This window comes from Homarus americanus, unplaced genomic scaffold, assembly GCF_018991925.1.
Source record: "Homarus americanus isolate GMGI-L3 unplaced genomic scaffold, GMGI_Hamer_2.0 scaffold30108, whole genome shotgun sequence".
Lineage (NCBI taxonomy): Eukaryota > Metazoa > Arthropoda > Malacostraca > Decapoda > Nephropidae > Homarus > Homarus americanus.
The window spans coordinates 10,446,828-10,466,239 of record NW_024748109.1 but is presented as its reverse complement, the minus strand read 5'-3'; the positions used below and the strand labels follow the sequence as shown (position 1 = coordinate 10,466,239).

Genomic DNA, 19,412 nt, shown 5'->3' with positions numbered 1-19,412 from the left:
TTACAGAAATAGTATAAGAATAATATTAAGATACTGCACAAAAATATATAGCTGGAGAGAGGAGGGAGGACAACTCACCTGCTGTGCTCACCAGCCTTAATCCCTTTATAATGACAGTATGCAATTTCACTAGATTTACCAAATAGGTTCATTTTGGTGCTGGGTTAATAAAACATTATCAAAAAACAATTAATTTTACCCAAAAAATCCCATGCTCAATCTTAGACGAGCTATTGGGCCAAAATATATTCCTGGTTTCTCGTTTACAGAGCATTAACAGCTGATCGGCCCTGTTCTCCCTAACAATGTTGACAGCACTAACCACCTCTCAAGCACTGTTGTTGTCACTCTTCAAGAGGGTGGTGCTTACCAAAGGATCTGTCTTGAGCACTTAGTAAATACAGTAATATTGTAGAAAATTTATCAGAACTTAATAAATATTATTGTAGTGTAGAGTATAATGTGTCCCCATAAACCCTGGTTTATTCATTGATCAGTTGTCTATGTGCAAAAGTAGCCAAATCGAGCCATCATGTATCAATTAGTTTTAAAATAGAAACTATAGATTTATTTGTTATAAGACAAAGGTTTAGTAGTGCTGTTAATGTGTGTGCTGTGTATGTGCCTTATCACATCACTTCACCTCCTGCCTCGTCACCTCACATCTTGCCTCGTCACCTCACACCTCTCCTCGTCACCTTGCAGTTACATTTATTTATTACTGTATTATTTACTTTATTACTACTGTATGTACTGCACAGCCTCTTCCACTTCCATTTGTTACAATCGGCATTCTCAATCCACCCTTTCCATTTAGTGTGAACCCCAGGAGTACTGACTCTTGAATCTGAAGCATTCACAAGCGAGAGAGAAGCCGGGAAGGACTGGAACCAGTATGTGAGTGAGTGGTGGGGTAATACGGTGGTTGAGGAGGGTCAGAGTGCAGGGGGGCTAGAGGGGTGGGAGAGAGTTCAGCAGTTACCTGTGCAGTTACAATGCAGGATATATTAAGCAAGGATATAAATACGCTGTACGTAGGGCAAAACACAAATTATGGGTAGAATGTAATACTGCACCTTAGGGTGGTATTCCTAGCTTGTGCTAATGGTCTGAACCATATATTATGCATATTTACTGTCCAGAATTTATGAAATAATAGGCCACTGTGTTAACAAAACAATCCCCCAGCAAAAAAAAAAATTGCACACACACACACACATGCATCGGTCATGCTGTATTCCTCCATATCCTTCCTTCCTCCTGCCGAAACCTAAGCAACTGTCAGTTACTTCATGGGTGATAAGGGGATGAGCTGGGGCCTTTACATATGGTGTCCATTTATGACAATTTTTAATTTTTATAATTTTTTTTTCAGGATTAGCCCACCAGGGCACAGGTCACGGACCCACATCGGGGCCTGGTAGGCAAAAATGTAGTAGTAATACTAATAATAATAATAATATTAATAAAATAATTAGTTCATAGTAAATAAAAATTATGATAAAAATACAAAATTAAAAGTAAAATAATAATAATAACAGCAACACTGATAATAATAATAATAAAGAAATACAAAAATGAAAAAGAATCAAAAGTGAGAAACAATATATGTATGCTGTGTTGTCAAAGAGAAACAATTGAGATCCTGCAATTATGTGTAAATGTGGCAGAAAGTCAGATCAGCAACCTGGAACTTGGTCACAATTTTCGTGATGCCATATGGCAGCAGGGTCTACTATTAGACAATACATTATGCTTCCAATATCTTCCCAGGTGGTAGTACCTCCCTGTTTGATAGCTGCCTACTGCCTGCATTTATGACCAATGATTCATAGGTATATGCATACCCAGGAAGTTGTCAAATACAGTGGTCCCTCGGTTAACGAACGGTTCGATTAACGAAATTTCAGTTAACGAATTACCTCCCATAAGGATCTTCAATTCGGTTAACGAACAAAACTTCGATTAATGAAATCCTTACGACAAACACGCTTTGTTGTGAGAATCAGCTGATCAGCTAGTCTGCCAATTCAGTAATCTGTTCTATGTTTACATTCGTTTCCAGTGGAGTAAATACCAAGAAAGTTGTGCTCTTTAATATTTTTGCATTTCTATATTAAAATTATTAGTAATTTTAAAATTTAGTTAACATATTGATAATACAGTATATGCAGTACAGGGAACTAGTTTTTTGTGCGCCCATCAGCCGCTTAACTCACCCACCAGGCGTCAGTTTGACTTTGTTTACAGTGGAGTGAACATCGATTTCGTTGGTGTCTTGAATATTTTTGCATTTTTACATTAAAATTATTGGTAATTCTAAAATGTAGTTAACATATTGATAATGTGCAGTGCAGTGTTGATTTAAATAAAATAATCTTGAACTGCATCATGCATGGGTCCCCTGAAAGGTGATTTCTCCTCCATCCCCACTTCCTTCTCTTCTCCCTTCTCCTCCACCCCCACTTCTAATTCCCATCATCATCATCAACCAGGAACCTTCTACATACACACCTCAAAGTAAGTGTACTTTACTGCATTTTTTTTACTTTGTACCGTATATACTCGTCTATAATTCTACCTTGTTTATAGGTCGACCCCAATTTTTTGACCAAGAAATCATTAATTTATGATATTCCTCGTTTAAGGTCGACCCAAGTTTTTGAGGGTAATGGAACAACAAAACCTTCAGTAAAAACACTGTACGTCCTATAAACTGAAGGTCGCCGTGCCTGAATCACCGAGTGCCGGACGCAAATTGTTTACCATTTATTATTACGACACTTTACACTGAAACGCGGATAGTTTCAACAAAAAAGTATATATTCAAGTCAATTAGGAGGGAAAATTATTGTAATACAACAGTCTTTTTAACCAAAAACCTTTCGAAAAGCGATTACGGTAACATCTTTTGAACAACGAAAGAAAGCGTAAGTCGATTGTTTTCGTCATGGTTTTATCCCACTTTCCATTGTAATATGTACGTCATTTCAGCAAAAATATTGCATTTCCGTGAATGTATTATATCAAGCACAGTATGACTAGAATATCATTGTAATGTAACATTATTTTAACCGAAAACTATTAACAAAACGAGTAACTTCTCTTGAACATCGGAAGGTTAGGTAAAGTCTTTTGTTTACGTCATGTATTTTATCCTATTTTACATTGAAATACATCACGTTTCAGCAAAACTACTATTTATTTCTAAGAATATATTCATTCAGGCACAGTTAAGGTAAAATATACTTGTGATGTAACAGTTTTTTAACTGAAAACGATTCGAAAAACACGTGTACCGTCTAGCTGATACGGTAGAGCCCTGGTCGCGGAGGTTTTGGTTTTGCATCGGCCCTTCTTAAGCAGCCTTTAATATTAGCGTATGTTGAAATTGTGTTTACCGGTATATTCTTTTTTTCTTGCTTCTTATTTTCCAGAAATATGACAAGTTTGTATATAATACAATGTTACGGTACTTTTAATTTACAAGTATTCATTTTTAAAAATACAGAAGACACTAAACAAATACCAATACGGATATTTGCTCTCCCGCCAAAAAAGACCAAACGGCCAGTACTCTCTCCCTCAGCCCTACCAAAAAAGACCAAACGGCCAGTACTCTCTCCCTCAGCCCTACCAAAAATAGCCCAACGACATCTTTCTTGTCTATTCTCTTCCAATTTCTCACTTTAACTGGTATTTTCTACTTCATATTGCCTACATCAGATAAACTACAGTAATTGAGGTTAGACACTGTTATAAATTTGATTACCAGGTACTGGCAGGATGTCGTTAGAACCACCTGACCCTACCAACAGTGTTGCAAGTCAGACACAGCATTTTTTTTTTACATTTTTGGTGTCTCCATTTCTGTTAATTTTTTTTTCTGTGGGGTTTGCACAATGGGAAACTGTTTTACCTACAGTATTGTAAAACGATTTGGGAAAAGAAAAACTCGGTAACTTAAACGGAAAATCTTGAAACTGGTAACTGTGTGCTGAAGACGATGACAAGGAAAATGATTTTGATGGATTTTAATGAAAATGTTCAGAAATATGCTATCGCAGTATTTATTCAAGTGAATTAGGATAGAATATTATTGTAATACAACAGTTTTTTAACTGAAAACCATTCGAAAAGCTATTACGGTAACATCTTTTGAACTACAAAAGAAACCGAGTCATTGTTATCGTCACGATTTTATCCCATTTTCCACTGTAATACGAACCTCATTTCGGCAAAAATATTACATTTCCATATTTATTTCTGAGAATATATTCATTCAGGCACAGTTAAGGTAAAATATACTTGTGATGTTATATTTTAATGAAAATATTCAGAAACACGGTATCGTAGTTTTTTTTGTTTCAAATTTAATTAACAAAGATTGATGTTTCAGATTTAATGAACAAAAATTTATGTACAGTATCTATAAATAAACTTTTAAAAATTAATACTTTATGTTTTAAACATCGTCCTGTTCTACTGTACCGTGCATTTGGCCACTTTGGGCTTGCTATGATGACGCAAGAGATCTGCCCTGGCAACTGTACCAACACTCACAACTGGTGGTGCGTCGTTTCCATTGTTTACTGGCAGTAACTGGTAAATATTTTTCAACCTAACGAAACTATTACCCGTGTAGAGGTCAACTCCCAATTTTTTGCCAAAAAATTTGGTCTTAAAAACTCGAACTACACACGGGTATATACGGTGTGTACTTTTCTGTGAGCTGGAACCAATTACCCAATATCCCATTGAAACAATGGATTTGGTTAACGAACGACTCTGTGGAACGAATTGTGATCGTTAACTGAGGGACCACTGTACAAATGAAGATACAGTCGACCCTTGTTAATTCGGACTAATAGGGGGGGAAGGGTGTCCGTTTTAGCCGATTGTCCGAATTAACCGATTTAGGGGTTAATATTGCATTATATTTCAAAGTCATTGTTTTCATCACGATTTTATCCCACTTTCCACTGTAATACGTACATAATTTCAGCAAAAATATTACAATTCCGTGAATGTATTGTATCAAGCACAGTATGAATAGAATACCATTGTAATATAACAGTATTTTAACCGAAAACAAGTAAAAAAACGAATAACATCTCAAGAACATCGGAAGCTTAGGTAAAGTCTTTTGTTTTGTCATGTATTTTATCCTATTTTACTTTAAAATACATCACGTTTCAGCAAAACTACTATTTATTTCCGAGAATATATTCATTCAGGCGCACTTTAGGTAAAATATACGTGTGATGTAACAGTTTTTTAACTGATAACGATTCGAAAAACACGTACCCTCTAGCCCTGTTCAAGGAGAGGACTGGGAGAAGCTGTTCGGTGCTGCAGACGATGACAAGAAAAATTATTTGGATGGATTTTAATGAAAATATTCAGAAATATGCTATCGTAGTATTTATTCGAGTCAATTAGGATAGAATATTATTGTAATACAACAGTTTTTTAAATGAAAACCAATCGAAAAGCAATTAAGGTAACATCTTTTGAATGAAAGAAAGCGAAAGTCATTGTTTTCGTCACGATTTTATCCCACTTTTCACTGTAATACGTACTCTCATTTCAGCAAAAATATTACATTTCCGTGAATGCATTATATCAAGCACAGTATGAATAGAATACCATTGTAATATAACAGTATTTTAACCAAAAATCATAAAAAAAACCGAATAACATCTCAAGAACATCGGAAGGTTAGGTAAAATCTTTTGTTTTCGTCATGTATTTTATCCTATTTTACTTTAAAATACATCACGTTTCAGCAAAACTACTATTTATTTCCGAGAATATATTCATTCAGGCACAGTTAAGGTAAAATATACATGTGATGTAAGTTTTTTTTAACTGAAAACGATTCGAAAAACACATGTACCGTCTAGCTGATACTCAACAGCTGGTGGTGCATCATGCCTCGTTGTAAACAATAGGAGGTTGAAGTAGATTACCGGGTATTATATTAAGTGTGAAATATCAAAAAGGTTTTTATTACCGGTATTTTTTATAGATCAATGAGAACTGTGATACCGTACAGTATTACCCCGCCTAACGCGGTTTCACTTAACGCGTTTTATCATATACGCGGTGCCTCACCAGAGCTGAACTTTCACTTAACACGGATTTTTTCCACATATACGCGGTGAGTGTCCGGCTCGAGACGCTATTTTTAGATTTGCCCCACCCGCCACCCTGCCTGACTGCCTGTTTTAGCTCATAAAATTCATACAAATTACCCGGCCAGAATATAATTTACATTGCTGGAATTCTTATAATTTGGTGATCATTTTGAATATAAACATCATATATTTTGCATTAGACATACAAATTTTAGATAAAATTTTTTCTCTGAGTAACTATGTTATCTTTTGTGCAAAATATATGACATTTATATTCAAAATATTCCTGGTCTTACAAGGAATCCAGCAATGTCAATTATATTATCCTAACTTTAGTTTGAGGTATTATTTATTACAAAAAGTTAAGTATTCTGGTTTTCCCACACATCTCCTTGGGACGGTTGGTGGGGGGTGGGGGGGAGGGAGGGACCGACCGACCATCTGTTACCCTGTGAAGAATATTTTTTTTTTTTATTAACTGAAGATATTTGTTTTAGCTCATAAAATTCATACAAATTACCCGGTCAGAATATAATTTACATTGCTGGAATTCTTATAATTTGATGATCATTTTGAATATAAACATCATATATTTTGCATTAGACATACAAATTTTAGATAAAATGTTTTCTGAGTAAATATGTTATCTTTTGTGCAAAATATATGACATTTATATTCAAAATATTCCTGGTCTTACAAGGAATCCAGCAATGTCAATTATATTATCCTAACTTTAATCTGAGGTATTATTTAATACAAAATGTTAAAATTTATTTTTTTCACCCCACATCTCTTGAAGGGAGGATTGGTGGGGGGTGGGGGGGAGGGTTGGGACTGACCGCATGGTTGGAAGAGGGGGGAGGCAAGGTGGGGTACTTTGATTGACAGATAGTGTCGTGAAGATTATTTTTTTTTTATTAACTGAAGATATTTGTTTTAGCTCATAAAATTCATACAAATTACCCGGTCAGAATATAATTTACATTGCTGGAATTCTTATAATTTGGTGATCATTTTGAATATAAACATCATATATTTTGCATTAGACATACAAATTTTAGATAAAATTTTTCTCTGGGTAACTATGTTATCTTTTGTGCAAAATATATGACATTTATATTCAAAATATTCCTGGTCTTACAAGGAATCCAGCAATGTCAATTGTATTATCCTAACTTTAGTTTGAGGTATTATTTATTAAAATTTAGTGGTTTTCCCCCAAAAATTTCTCAGAGAGGGAAGAGCCGGCAGTGTAGTGTGAGAGGGGAGGGAGTTGAGTCCATTATTTGAATGGACATTAACTTGGCGACTGTATTTCTCTATTTCTCTTAAGTATTAATTGTGTGCATGTACCATCATAAAATTAAGATGTTATTTTTACTACAACATAGTTATGTGTCTTCAAAAAGTGGAGTTTGGGGGTTGGGCTGGTTTCTATTGGAATTAATCCCATATGTTCTGTTGTTCACTTAATGCGGATTTCACTTAAAGCGGGACCCTCTGGGTTCTATTGACCGCGTTAAGCGGGGTACAACTGTATATGATATGATAAGTTAGCCTGTGCTAAGAACTTCAACATAGACTACTGAAAACACGTTGTTAGGTAATTTAGCCTATTGTAAGTTGGTGAGCTTCATTTGCTGAAGGAACTGCACAACTTTTCATTACTAATTGGTATATATTTTACGTTTCCATTGTTTACTGCTGCAAATGTATTTTTGTGTACTTTTTACATTTCCATTGTTTACTGGCAGTAATGGTTAATATTTTCATGTCTGTGTACTGTGCACATCATTGTCATTGCTAAAAGCCCATTTATTCATATTACGCTATATAACATTTCAAATCCACTGCGCTTGTAGAGCCTCAGAAAATGGGAAACGATAAGGATAACTCACCTACTCAATGTTACTAGACCATGTGTTGTATTGTACCCAGGTACAGTTATATCATATTAATTGTATGTATTCATAATTAAGGAGAACTCAGGGGTATCCATAGTGATGAATGTTAAAGTCCAGTTGAGGCCGGACTAGTGTACTGTAAGGACTAAGTGTGGATCAGGGTTTGAAGGTCATACTATTTACGTCTGTGGCGTGTAGCGAACATAACTGAAGATATCATATGAAAATACATGAGAACAATGATCTGGAAAAGGATAAATGTATCAGGGCACTATGTGAAGTGTTGGAAGTGACCCAGAAACTATGCTTGAAGGAAATATCTTGTATGCGTTGGTATGGACTTAATACACCTCGTATCCTCCGTGACATACACCCACGACAGGTGCAGGTGCCACGTTGATATTATAACCCCATGAATTTACCCACGAACTAGCAAACCAAGACCTTACCTTAGTGTGTAATTTAGGATTAAAATATGTGTTTATAAGGCATGAGTGACAATATACCGAAAAGTGTTCAGGTGAGAACCATAAGAAACAAAAGTGAAAATTAAAGATTGGAAACTGTAGGCCTACGTGATGAGGAGCGGCGGGGCAATGCCCTCAGTATTCCCCGTTCTACCGTCACCTCAGGTCAGTGTCCTAGCGGGCTATATCCCGCCCTATAATTAAGGTTTATATATAGAAGTTATTACAGTTTAAAGCTTTGCCGGATATATAAGTGTAATAGGAATGTGTTAGGGGGTGGGATAACCGCCCGTCAGGCATTATTTCTCAGTATTCCCTGTTCTACCGTCACCTCAGGTTCCATGCGGTCGGAGTGCCTTGCCGCCCGGCCGCCATTATCCCTTTGAGCGTCACAACAGGTGGTGACTACTCCCCGCTATGCCAATCCACTGTGAACCTGTGGATTTCCAGCACACCACTCCAAATGAATAGTCACAAATAAGGAGACCGTGAGAAACTCTGCGGTCGTCACTTGGAGCGACCTATAATACCAGGCGTAGAAATAGTGCTGGTATGTCTCTAGGTGAAGCCCTCGTCTTTACCCACCGAGGGCGGTGTGCGAACGAGGTGCCTGTTGTGTATACCTAAAAGTCACAAGGAGTCCCATACTTGCAGGTATGGAGTGTAACATGTGTGTTGAGATGGTGCTACTATGTATGATAACCGACGGTGCTATATTCCATACAGGTGGAGCAGTCTGATGTGTTAAGGGATAGTGTAAGAAGGAATGACCGAGGTAAGGTGGTCACAGATTGTTATGCAATAAGTAGGTGGATGACATGCCATTAATGTAAGAGTCTGGGGCCCATCTGGGTAACCACATTTTCGTTGTTCTTCTGAGGAAGGCCAATTCATGTATATGTTTTTTACCAGTATGTTTTATAAGGAATAAATCAATTAAGACATGTTATGGTTTCACCCTTCTTTACCCTTATCGAATGCCTAGTCCACTCTGCACGCTACCTAACGAGCTACATGCTGTCCAGAGGGGGTCTGGTGGCAGCGACCCTTAGAAATTAAGATTAGAGTTAAGTTATCCCCTTAGACTTAGTGACCCCAGAATCTGGCAGTATATCTGAAGCTAAAAGTTGCATCCCCACCCCCCCACACTAGTGGTGATGTTGCATTTAACCAAAAAGACACTGGTGTTTTATCCCAGCAGTGGGTGGACCAGCATTTTAGCTTAAGGTCCGCGTAGGTAATATTCCTACAAATCTAAAAAAAAAAAAAAAAAAAAAAGTTTGTTCAGATTTTGTCCGAATTATCCGAAATCCGGATTAAAGGGGTCCGAATTAACGAGGGTCGACTGTACTGTAACTATATCAAGGTGCAGGTGTTCCACCTGTATTTAATTTTTATTTTTAGTTTCAATACTGATTACCATATATCTGTTGTCTACTGGATATTGAGGTGAGGTGACATCAGGAGAAGGAGGTAGAGGGGGGTGTCAGCGCCGGGCACAGTTTAGATTTTCTCTATCTACGACCAGAAATCGCCTGTAGTGGGCAGGGCATGAAGGAGAAGGGAAATTGCAGGGGAAAAATGGTGAAAAACTGATCATATGACAATCAAATGTCTCTACATGCATTGTACACCCACTAAAAAATTACTCGGCACCCGTGTCATATTGTATCATGCCGTAAGGGTGCCGAATATTTTTTTGGTGGGTGTACATGAAGAAATTAATTATTTACCATAAATACACCTCCCAAAAATCTGACGAGTCACTGCATGTTGTCTGTTTGTTTACAACTAACCCACTCGGTCCCAGCGTACTCTCACGTAAAAAACAAAACGTAAATTACACCATGACGCTTAAACATAGTTGTTTTCATTGGTACCAGATATCTTAATACTGTAAGTACTTTCTATTTAATATGGCGGGGAGGTCTGGGGAGTGAACCCCCCAAGCTAGGAAGTTAGGTTAGGTTCTATGGGGTGGGGGTGATAACTCAAAACGACTCGTTTCCGACAGAAATGAAGGCAAAATTCAAAGGAATCAAACCAAATACCATGGGAAAAAACCAAGATTTCTGGTCAACAACCAATTGGTAGTGATACTGCAATTTTACCAGGTTAGGTATGTTTCTTTGGTTAGTTAGGTCAGGTCCAATTAGGTTCATGTAAAGGTCACCTCTTTTAAAATACTTACTATAGTGATAAGAACATCTGTGGAAAAAATTAACAAAATCGAACAACTCCTTCTGGTGGTAGCAGAAGGAGTTCTCATGGTGCTGATGAGAAAAGGAGACAGTCAGTTACTTTTGAGATGAAATTGAAAACAATAATGCAATATAAAAATGGAAAAACAGTAGCAACCATTTCACGTGACCTTGGCTTCTCTCACTCGACGATATCAACAATTTTGAAGGACAAGGCAGAGGCATTTGCTACTATTAATAAGGTGGTGCAAATGTTTGAAGAAAAGGATCAAAATGTTGAGCGTTTTGCAAAAGTTGACAGACATATCCAAGATGCACTTGCTTGCTACAGGGAGATTTACAATGAAAAGAAAAGGCAAACTGTGCAGTCTAAATTGGACATATATTTTAAGAAGTCCCCCACTGCTATCTCCTCATGCCCCACCACTGCTGCCTTTTCACTCCCTAAAGATGATCCAATACCTTCAACAAGCAAGTATGTTAGTCTGTCTGAAGAAAGCGAAATTGATGACCCACCTAGCCCTGTCTCCTCTGCTTCATCCAATTAATGTAGTATCCATGTTTAATTACAAAATTATTGAGGCCCTGTGTGCATTCAGCTGGCTACATTAAAGTAAGTGCACAGTAACACTTTATTAATTTTTCATTATTGATTACTTTTACTGTACCGTATTTCATTTTAGATTTTCTATGTATTATTTTCGCATTTTCGACTTATGACCTGGTCGTCGGTCTATAACCCGGTCGCAAGTCCTGCTATAATAGTCGAGATAAGTTTATTTCTCTTGAAACAGGGCCGCCATTTCCAAAGACGTCACCACTACCCCGTAGACAACGCTCTCGAACAAACTCACCACTGAAGTCGGAGAAGTACAAAGGCTAGCCTCTTCAGAACCCAAATACCACGTTCAGTTAAGTTTTAAGAGTGTTTTTTTCATGGTCTAAGTCATGGACATTTCGTAGTGAAGAAATGTGCAGTGAAAAGCAGCTTATGGATATAAAAATCTCCCATGTTCACACCTCAGCCATCATAGGGTAAGGACGTTGTAGTCGGCGCTGCCCGCTAACGCGGCCGTGGTCTCTTGATCATGGAGACAGCTGCCAGCCCGGTCTGTCAGGCCCTCCCCTCCCCCATCTCCTCCTTCCCATCTGGATTTATCAACATCCTCACACCAACAGTACAGTGCAAAGATTGATGATCAACTCACAAGTGATATACAAAAGTGACAATTTCAACTCGAAGGAAAAGCACAAAAATACAGCAATACTGATTGTGGCTGGATCTGACCTAACATGACCTGACCTCACGGCTTCACCTGACCTAACCTGAAGGATGGAGCACACCTGCATTGCCCCAAGCTACTGTCCTGGCCACGTGGCCACACACCTGCCCAACCGCATCCAGCCCATACGAGCACGAACTGATTGCTACAAGAACAGCCCAGTCCCAACCATTGTAAAAATTATCAACACCTTATTATTATATATCATATTTGTATTACTTATGTTACTTGTACATCATTTGTAAATCAAGAGAACCATTCCCCGATTATGTAATTGTATATTTTCAGCTTTCCGGCTGCCATGCTCTTTCAATAAACCGTTAATTATTATTATTATTTATTAGTAAATAAAGTCCTCAGGAAAAAAAGTCACATGACTTGTATACATTGACAACACAATATATATATATATATATATATATATATATATATATATATATATATATATATATATATATATATATATATATATATATATATATATATATATATATATATATATGATGGCATTGCACGTAGGTTAGGTTAAGTTAGGTTTTTCCGTGCCTTTTTATCTGTGACTTTTTTCTTGTGACTTTTTTTCCTGGATTCGTTCACACCAGCTCAGCTGTCATGTATTCTTACCTGGTGGACTTTCTCTTTTTTTCCAGTTCATTTACAGAGTATATCAGTGCTAGATGGAGATACAGGTCAATTTAGAAGTACAATAATGACATTGTCTGGACTTTGTTTTGAGAATGCATTGGGATATATATCATCATTTACATTAATCAATGGGTAAAATTTTACTTTAACCACCATAAGTATTTGGATGCTCAGATTCGAGATAGGCTATAATGGGTAAATGTTGAGTTTGGGTCATCCCTGTACTTATTGTAGACATGCAGACTACTGTATGTTTTCTTTTCTGATGGTTTGCGATGTGTTATGAACGATTTTGACCTTCATTTCTATCGGAAATCACTAGTTTTGAGTTACTACCCCCCCTTACCTGTGTATGTGAAGCTAACCTTACAACTGTTTAAAGTACTTAATCCCATAGTTAAAATCTTAAGGCCCCAGATGAACAAAACGAAAATAATACCAATATTGTTTGGAAAGTTTATACAGCTCCTCCCCGACTTATGACGGGGCTAGGGACCCAAATCCAGGTCGTAAGTCGAAAATGCTTAAATAATACATAGAAAATCTAAAATGGGTGTCTCTTTTTCTTCTCAGCACCACAAAACTCTCACCTTTAAGCTTGCCAGCCATTTTAAAGTGAATTACAAACGAAAATTTTGTCTGTGTACTGACGTTGGGACTCGAAAATACGTAATTTGACAAAATTTTGGTAAGACCGAGGCAGGTCGTAAGTGCAGGTGGTCGTAAGTCGAGTAGGTCGTAAGTCGGGGAGGAGCTGTACTATGAAATTTGTAATAAGGACAGCTAATATCCATTGAATTAGTTAATGTGCTTAGTACTATTTATATATTCAATATAGTATTACTGCACTGCACAGTAAAGCACAATTAATTATCTAATAATATTTATTTACAGAGCCGATCAGCCGAGAAGGTTGGACAACTACTTCCAGGGTTCATCAAGGCAGTTGAAAGAAATTTACCAAAAGTAGATGTCTTTATGATTGTAGAGTATTATCAAGAACTCTGCCATCCAGCTATGAAGCACGTTAAATTACATATGTCATCTGATCATTTGAAGCCCATCCCCTGGCCATGGTTATCCCTAGTCCTTCCTGACTAATTCTTCCTCTAGTAAATCCTTCTGGTCCTTAACCAAAAACATCTGAAACAATTTCTGAGCTCCTTCTTTTCCTCATCTCTTCTGACCTGATAACTCTATAGCCAACTCTCCCTCTGACAAAGTCATTCTCTTTGGCACCTTATTCTCCTCAAATTCCACCTTAGACAATTCCCACTCTATCCCTCCTACCCCTGCTCCTCCTACTGAACCTATGCACTTTCCTATAATCTCCACTCGCAGGGTTGCCGGTCTGTTATCCAGGTTGGATGTGAGTAAGGCGCATGGACCAGACGGAATACCCCCTCGTGTTCTGAGGGAGTGTGCTGAAGCCCTGGCCCCTGGGCTTGCTCGCCTCTTTTGCCTCTTCCTCAAAACCCAAACTTTTCCTTCTTCTTGGAAGCATGCCTTGGTTCAGCCCATCCTGAAGAAGGGTGACCATTCTAATCCCTCTAACTATCACCCCTTTGCCCTAATTTTATCCCTCTCTAAGATTTTTTAAACTATCTTGATCTCCCATTTTCCCCGACACCTTGAAAGCCATTCTCTTTTGTCGGATCACCAGTATGGCTTTCGCCAGGCGAGATCTACTGGTGATCTGCTCTCCTACCGCACCCATCTTTGGGTCATCCTCTCTTATGGATTATGGGGAAACTTTCGTCGTGGCCCTTGACATCTCCAAAGCATTTGACAGGGTATGGAACACGTCTGCTTTCTAAACTTCGCTCTTTTGGTTTCTCCCCCCCCCCCACTTTGTTTTCTAATCTCTAGCTTCCTAGAGAACCGATCCATGGCAGTTGTTGTCGAGGGATCGATCTCTCGCTCTTTCTCTCCCAACAGTGGTGTCCCACAGGGTTCTGTTCTTTCACCTACTCTCTTCCTTCTTTTTATCAATGATTTACTTCACACTACAACTAATTTTATCCATTCTTACGCTGATGATTCTACTCTTCAATCTTTTCACATTTTACCCTTCCTCCTAAATCTCAAACTAGATCTGTTTCTAGAGCTGATATCATTACTTCTATCATTGCAGATCTGTGCAGCATCTCTGAATCGGGAGCTACAAACATGGTTAAATTCAATAGCAATAAAACTCAGTATTTACCAATTACACTTTCTAAATTAGATGATCTCCCACCAATTACATTTCAGGATGCTATCATTCTGCCACATTTTGAAATAAATATGCTAGGCCTCACCATTTCCACCAATATGTCCTGGAAATCAAACATCCTTAATATAGCTAAAGCTGCCTCCCGAAAGTTGGGAATGCTGTACAGATGCCGTAGCTACTTCACTCCTGAGCAGTTGCTCCAAGTATATAAGGGATTCATTCATCCTAACTTGGAGTACTGCTCTCATATCTGGGGTGGCTCTTCTTCTGTCCAACTGTTAGGGTGGAATCAAAGGCATTTTGTCTTATTAACTCTCCTCCTTTAGTCGACAATCTCTCTTCCCTTTTCTTTGCCGCAATGTTGCTTCACTCTCTCTTTTTTTACAGGTACTTTAATGGGCAATGTTCGGTGGATTTGGCACCCTGTGTACCACCGGCAAGGCCGTGGGCTCGTAACACACGTCTTGCCCGCAGTGCCCACCGTTTCTCTGTGGATGTCAGTCACACGAGAATAACCCGTTATAGTATCTCCTTCTTTCCTCACACAACCAAACTGTGGAATGCTCTGCCTTCTTCTGTGTTTCCATACTTATACAATCTGTCTCACTTTAAAAAGCTGGTTTTCCGGCATTTTTGTGGTGTAGATTAACACAGTACTGTACAGTCAACCCTCACTTTACGCGGTTAATGTAACCCACAGGGTGCCGCGGAAAGTGAGGAACGCGTAAAGTGAATAACATAACATATGGGATTAATTGAAATAGACTCCGGGCCGACCCCCAAACTCCACTTTTTGACGACACACAACTATGTTGTAGTAAAAATATTATCTTAACTTTATGATGGCATGCACACACAATTAATAATTAAGAGAAATATCAATAATATTAGGTTTTTTAACACTTACATGAGTAGAAAAGATGGCTGGGCACACGGGGATGGGCGGTTGGTTCCGAGGCAGAGGGCAGATTATTGGCCCTCACCTGTATCACTTGCATCAATTGTATCACTATCCACCACAGAGGCTTGCAGGGCCTCTTTGTCAAACCCCCCAAAGTTCATATAAGTCCATATCCTCACTATAATTATCACTATCACTGACTTGGGCCGGCTGTAGTGGGTGGCGGGTGAAGAACTGGTAATGTTTTGATGACTGGGCAACCTTGTGCGCACCATGTTCGCGCCGCTTACACAACATGGCGGGAGGTTTGGATCCAAAAATGGCGCGGCTTGCCAGCCGCTCTCCGCGTAATGGGGTACACGCACCGCGGAATGTGAGCATGTTAGGTTCCGGCAGGTCACCGCTTAAACGTGGAAACGCGGAATGTGGGACCGCGTAAAGTGAGGGTTAACTGTATAACCTTTTTCTTCTCTATTTTCAATTTCTTTCTGTTCTTATATTCCCCCCATCCCCCCCCCCTGCCCCGTTGTGGTCGTTTGGCCTGTGCCCGGGTGGGCTAATTTACGTTAAAAAAAAAAAATTCCATTTTCCAGACATGAAATAGAGAACAGTGATGAAAACTTCCATGTTGGAGTTATCGGTCTTTTGCATCATTTTGGCAACCAGCAAGTAAATACACACGATGATACTTGAGCAGTAATTTATTTTAACCTATAAATAATGTATGCCTGTGTATACTGTATCAACATTGTATATGGCTGCCTCCAGGCTCCTGCTTGGCGGCTCAAGCCAACCTGTGACATCACAATCAATCACAGGTTAGATTAGGTTAAGTTTGGTATTGTAGGTTGGTATTTTATTTGTGATTTACTCGAAAACATAAACATTTTTGTTAAGATTGATGGGTAGGGAAGGGGGTGGTTTCTCAAAAACTATTGATTTCCGGCTGAAATGAATATCAAATTTGTTTGAAACTCATCAAATAACATCGGAAAAACATATTTTGGATCACCTGAAGAATTGTCATCCCAGAGTTCGGCAGGGTGACAATTCTTCAGGTAGGATATCCTGGGGTGATGATCTTCAGGTGGCAACACCTGGGGTGACAATTCTTCAGGTAGGATATCCTGGGGTGATGATCTTCAGGTGGCAACACCTGGGGTGACAATTCTTCAGGTGATCCCATATTTTTAATATCCAAACAAAGACCGGTGCACAAGTGAAATTTGACGTTAAATTACGTTACGTTGTTAGGTTAGGTGGTACGGTATTACTGCATTTTCACACCACACATTCCTACCACTAATCTATAATCATATTCGAATGAGACGTCTAATTATAAGATAGTTTTCTTCTATTACATTACCGTAACAAATGTATAATAACGGAGGTAGCGTATCCAAAATTTTCTCTATTTTCTTCCATTAATCTTCCGCCATTATCGCCTACCTCACCTCCCACACTGCGGTTCTCCTTCATAAATCATCACGCGCATGCGTTCTCGTACACGTCACGCGGCCAATCAAAAGCTTTTTTGGGGGGCAACCAATTAAAATGATTTGTGGTTTAATTCGTGGTATTTTTGGCCCAATCAAATTCGATTTTTATTTTGGGTCTCTCATATTTCGAAATTCAAATTCATTTCCGACCATGGAAGTCTGCGATGGGTGTCACTTCAATTATATGGAGCTGATTGCGAGTTTTGGGGGGAAAAAACGAAGAAACTATAGCATTTTTTCAATCTCATGGTGTTCTCTCAACCTCAGTAAAGTCTCCTAAGTGCAAGAACGAATGTAAATATCTACCAACATATGTAGCATTGTGGTAACTCCAACGACGAACGAGAACCAGGCCAATAAGGTAAGAGATAAGTGATTCCACTTATTTCTTACCTTATTGGCCTGGTCAGTTAGTCAGTTAGGTTAGATCAGGTCCAGTTTATGTTTTTATGGTGGTTTTTTTTTGTGTTTTTTGTATTCGCTTAGCTATTTTTTTTTCGGAAAACGTCCAACGAAAAAATCGAAAAAAAAGGCCAATTTCCGACGGAAATGAAGGTCATAATCGGTCTAAACACTCACAAATACACTAGAAAAATATATTTTTTACTTTCTAACAGAGTTGGGTGCGCTTAAATAAATTTACCGGTTAGGTACATTAGATTAGGTTAGATGACTCGTTTTCGTGTTCTCCCCCACCCAAAAAACCCGATTTCCCAGGCTCCCCCACATTATTGTTGGAGGGGTCGGCGTGGGGAAAAAACGAGCAATTTCCGACAAAAATTTTGGTCAGATTCCAAAATACACTGGCAAAACATATTGGTCAACCCCAAGGGACTAATGTCCGAAAGTAAAAATATACCAACACTCCTTCTCGTGATAGTGTATCCCCATAAATTACCATGTACCCTTACGTTAAACCTTCAAAAATGAAAGGTATAATTCTAAGCTCAGAGAGAAAATCCAGTAAGCACTAAAAGTACAAACCTCTCCTACGATGAACACCATCCAACCCACGTGTCTCACAGACGCAATGTTTACATACATCTAAGCAGGCAGATACTAGTACAAAATGTTTTACTATTTTATACCGTGATGATATTGATAGACATATAGTTATTACAATTATGAAATATTAAAAAATACAAGTTAATTAGTATTTTACATTGCTAGAAAACTAAAGTTACATAAAAGTAGAGTACCAGCGTCTTCTTATAACAAATAACGAGCCTAATTTGTGCTGCTACTCTCACTGTATACTGTATACTGTGTATACGCTGAAGTAAAAAATAACCTTGAGGAAAAGTTTTTATTGTAGGCAATATCATTATTTTTTCATTTTATTTTTGTTGCATTCATAGTTTATATGTAAAGTACTTGAGAGTATTATCAGAGATGCCGCAATGGAACATCTAATACGAAACAACCTTGTAAAAGATTGCTAACACGGTTTTATGCCGGGGCGTTCCTGCTTAACACAATTTCTCAAGGTATTGGATATTTGGACCTATATTCTGGAACGGAGTGGTAATATCGACAATATTTACCTAGATTTTGCCAAGGCTTTCGACAGTGTACCCCACGAAAGCCTGAAAATCAAACTGGAAGGGTACGGAATTCGGGGAAAAACCTAGCGTGGATAGAAGACTTTCTACATAACCGCAAGCAGTGTGTGGTGATTAATGGCACGAAATCGTCATCTGTACCTGTCACAAGTGGGGTACCACAGGGCAGTGTATTGGGCCCGCTGTTGTTTGTTTGTTTCACAAATGACATGCCTGACGTTGTACACTCCTCCAAACAAATGTTTGCCGATGACGCCAAGTTATTTCGGGAAATTAAGAACCAAGCGGGCTGTGAAGAACTGCAGAAGGACCTCTGTGGGCTCCAGGAATGGTCGAAGAAATGGCTGCTGAGATTCAATGTCACGAAGTGTAAGAGGATGCACCTGGGGCGTACCAACGGTAAGGAGGCGTACCATATGTCCCAACGGGATGAAGAAAATGTACTAGTTGAGACTGTGTGTGAGAAGGACCTAGGTGTGTATGTTGACAATGAGCTGAAGTTCTCGGGCCATTGCGAGAAGAAGGTAAATCAGGCAAATAAATTATTGGGTCTTATAAGAAGGACGTTCAGATATCTAGACGGTCCGTCCCTCGT

At 38.5% G+C, this 19,412-nt stretch overlaps 1 protein-coding gene across 1 annotated transcript in view; it reads right to left on the bottom strand.

The window, feature by feature from the left end:
• LOC121880004 (ATP-dependent RNA helicase DDX54-like) overlaps positions 1–18,319 on the bottom strand; it is a 157,859-nt gene extending 139,540 nt beyond the window's left edge. The window contains exon 1 of the mRNA XM_042386900.1: positions 18,240–18,319. The gene's annotated coding sequence lies outside the window, so the exon portion shown is untranslated. The remainder of the gene's footprint in view (positions 1–18,239) is intronic.
• Between the last annotated feature and the right edge of the window lie 1,093 nt (positions 18,320–19,412).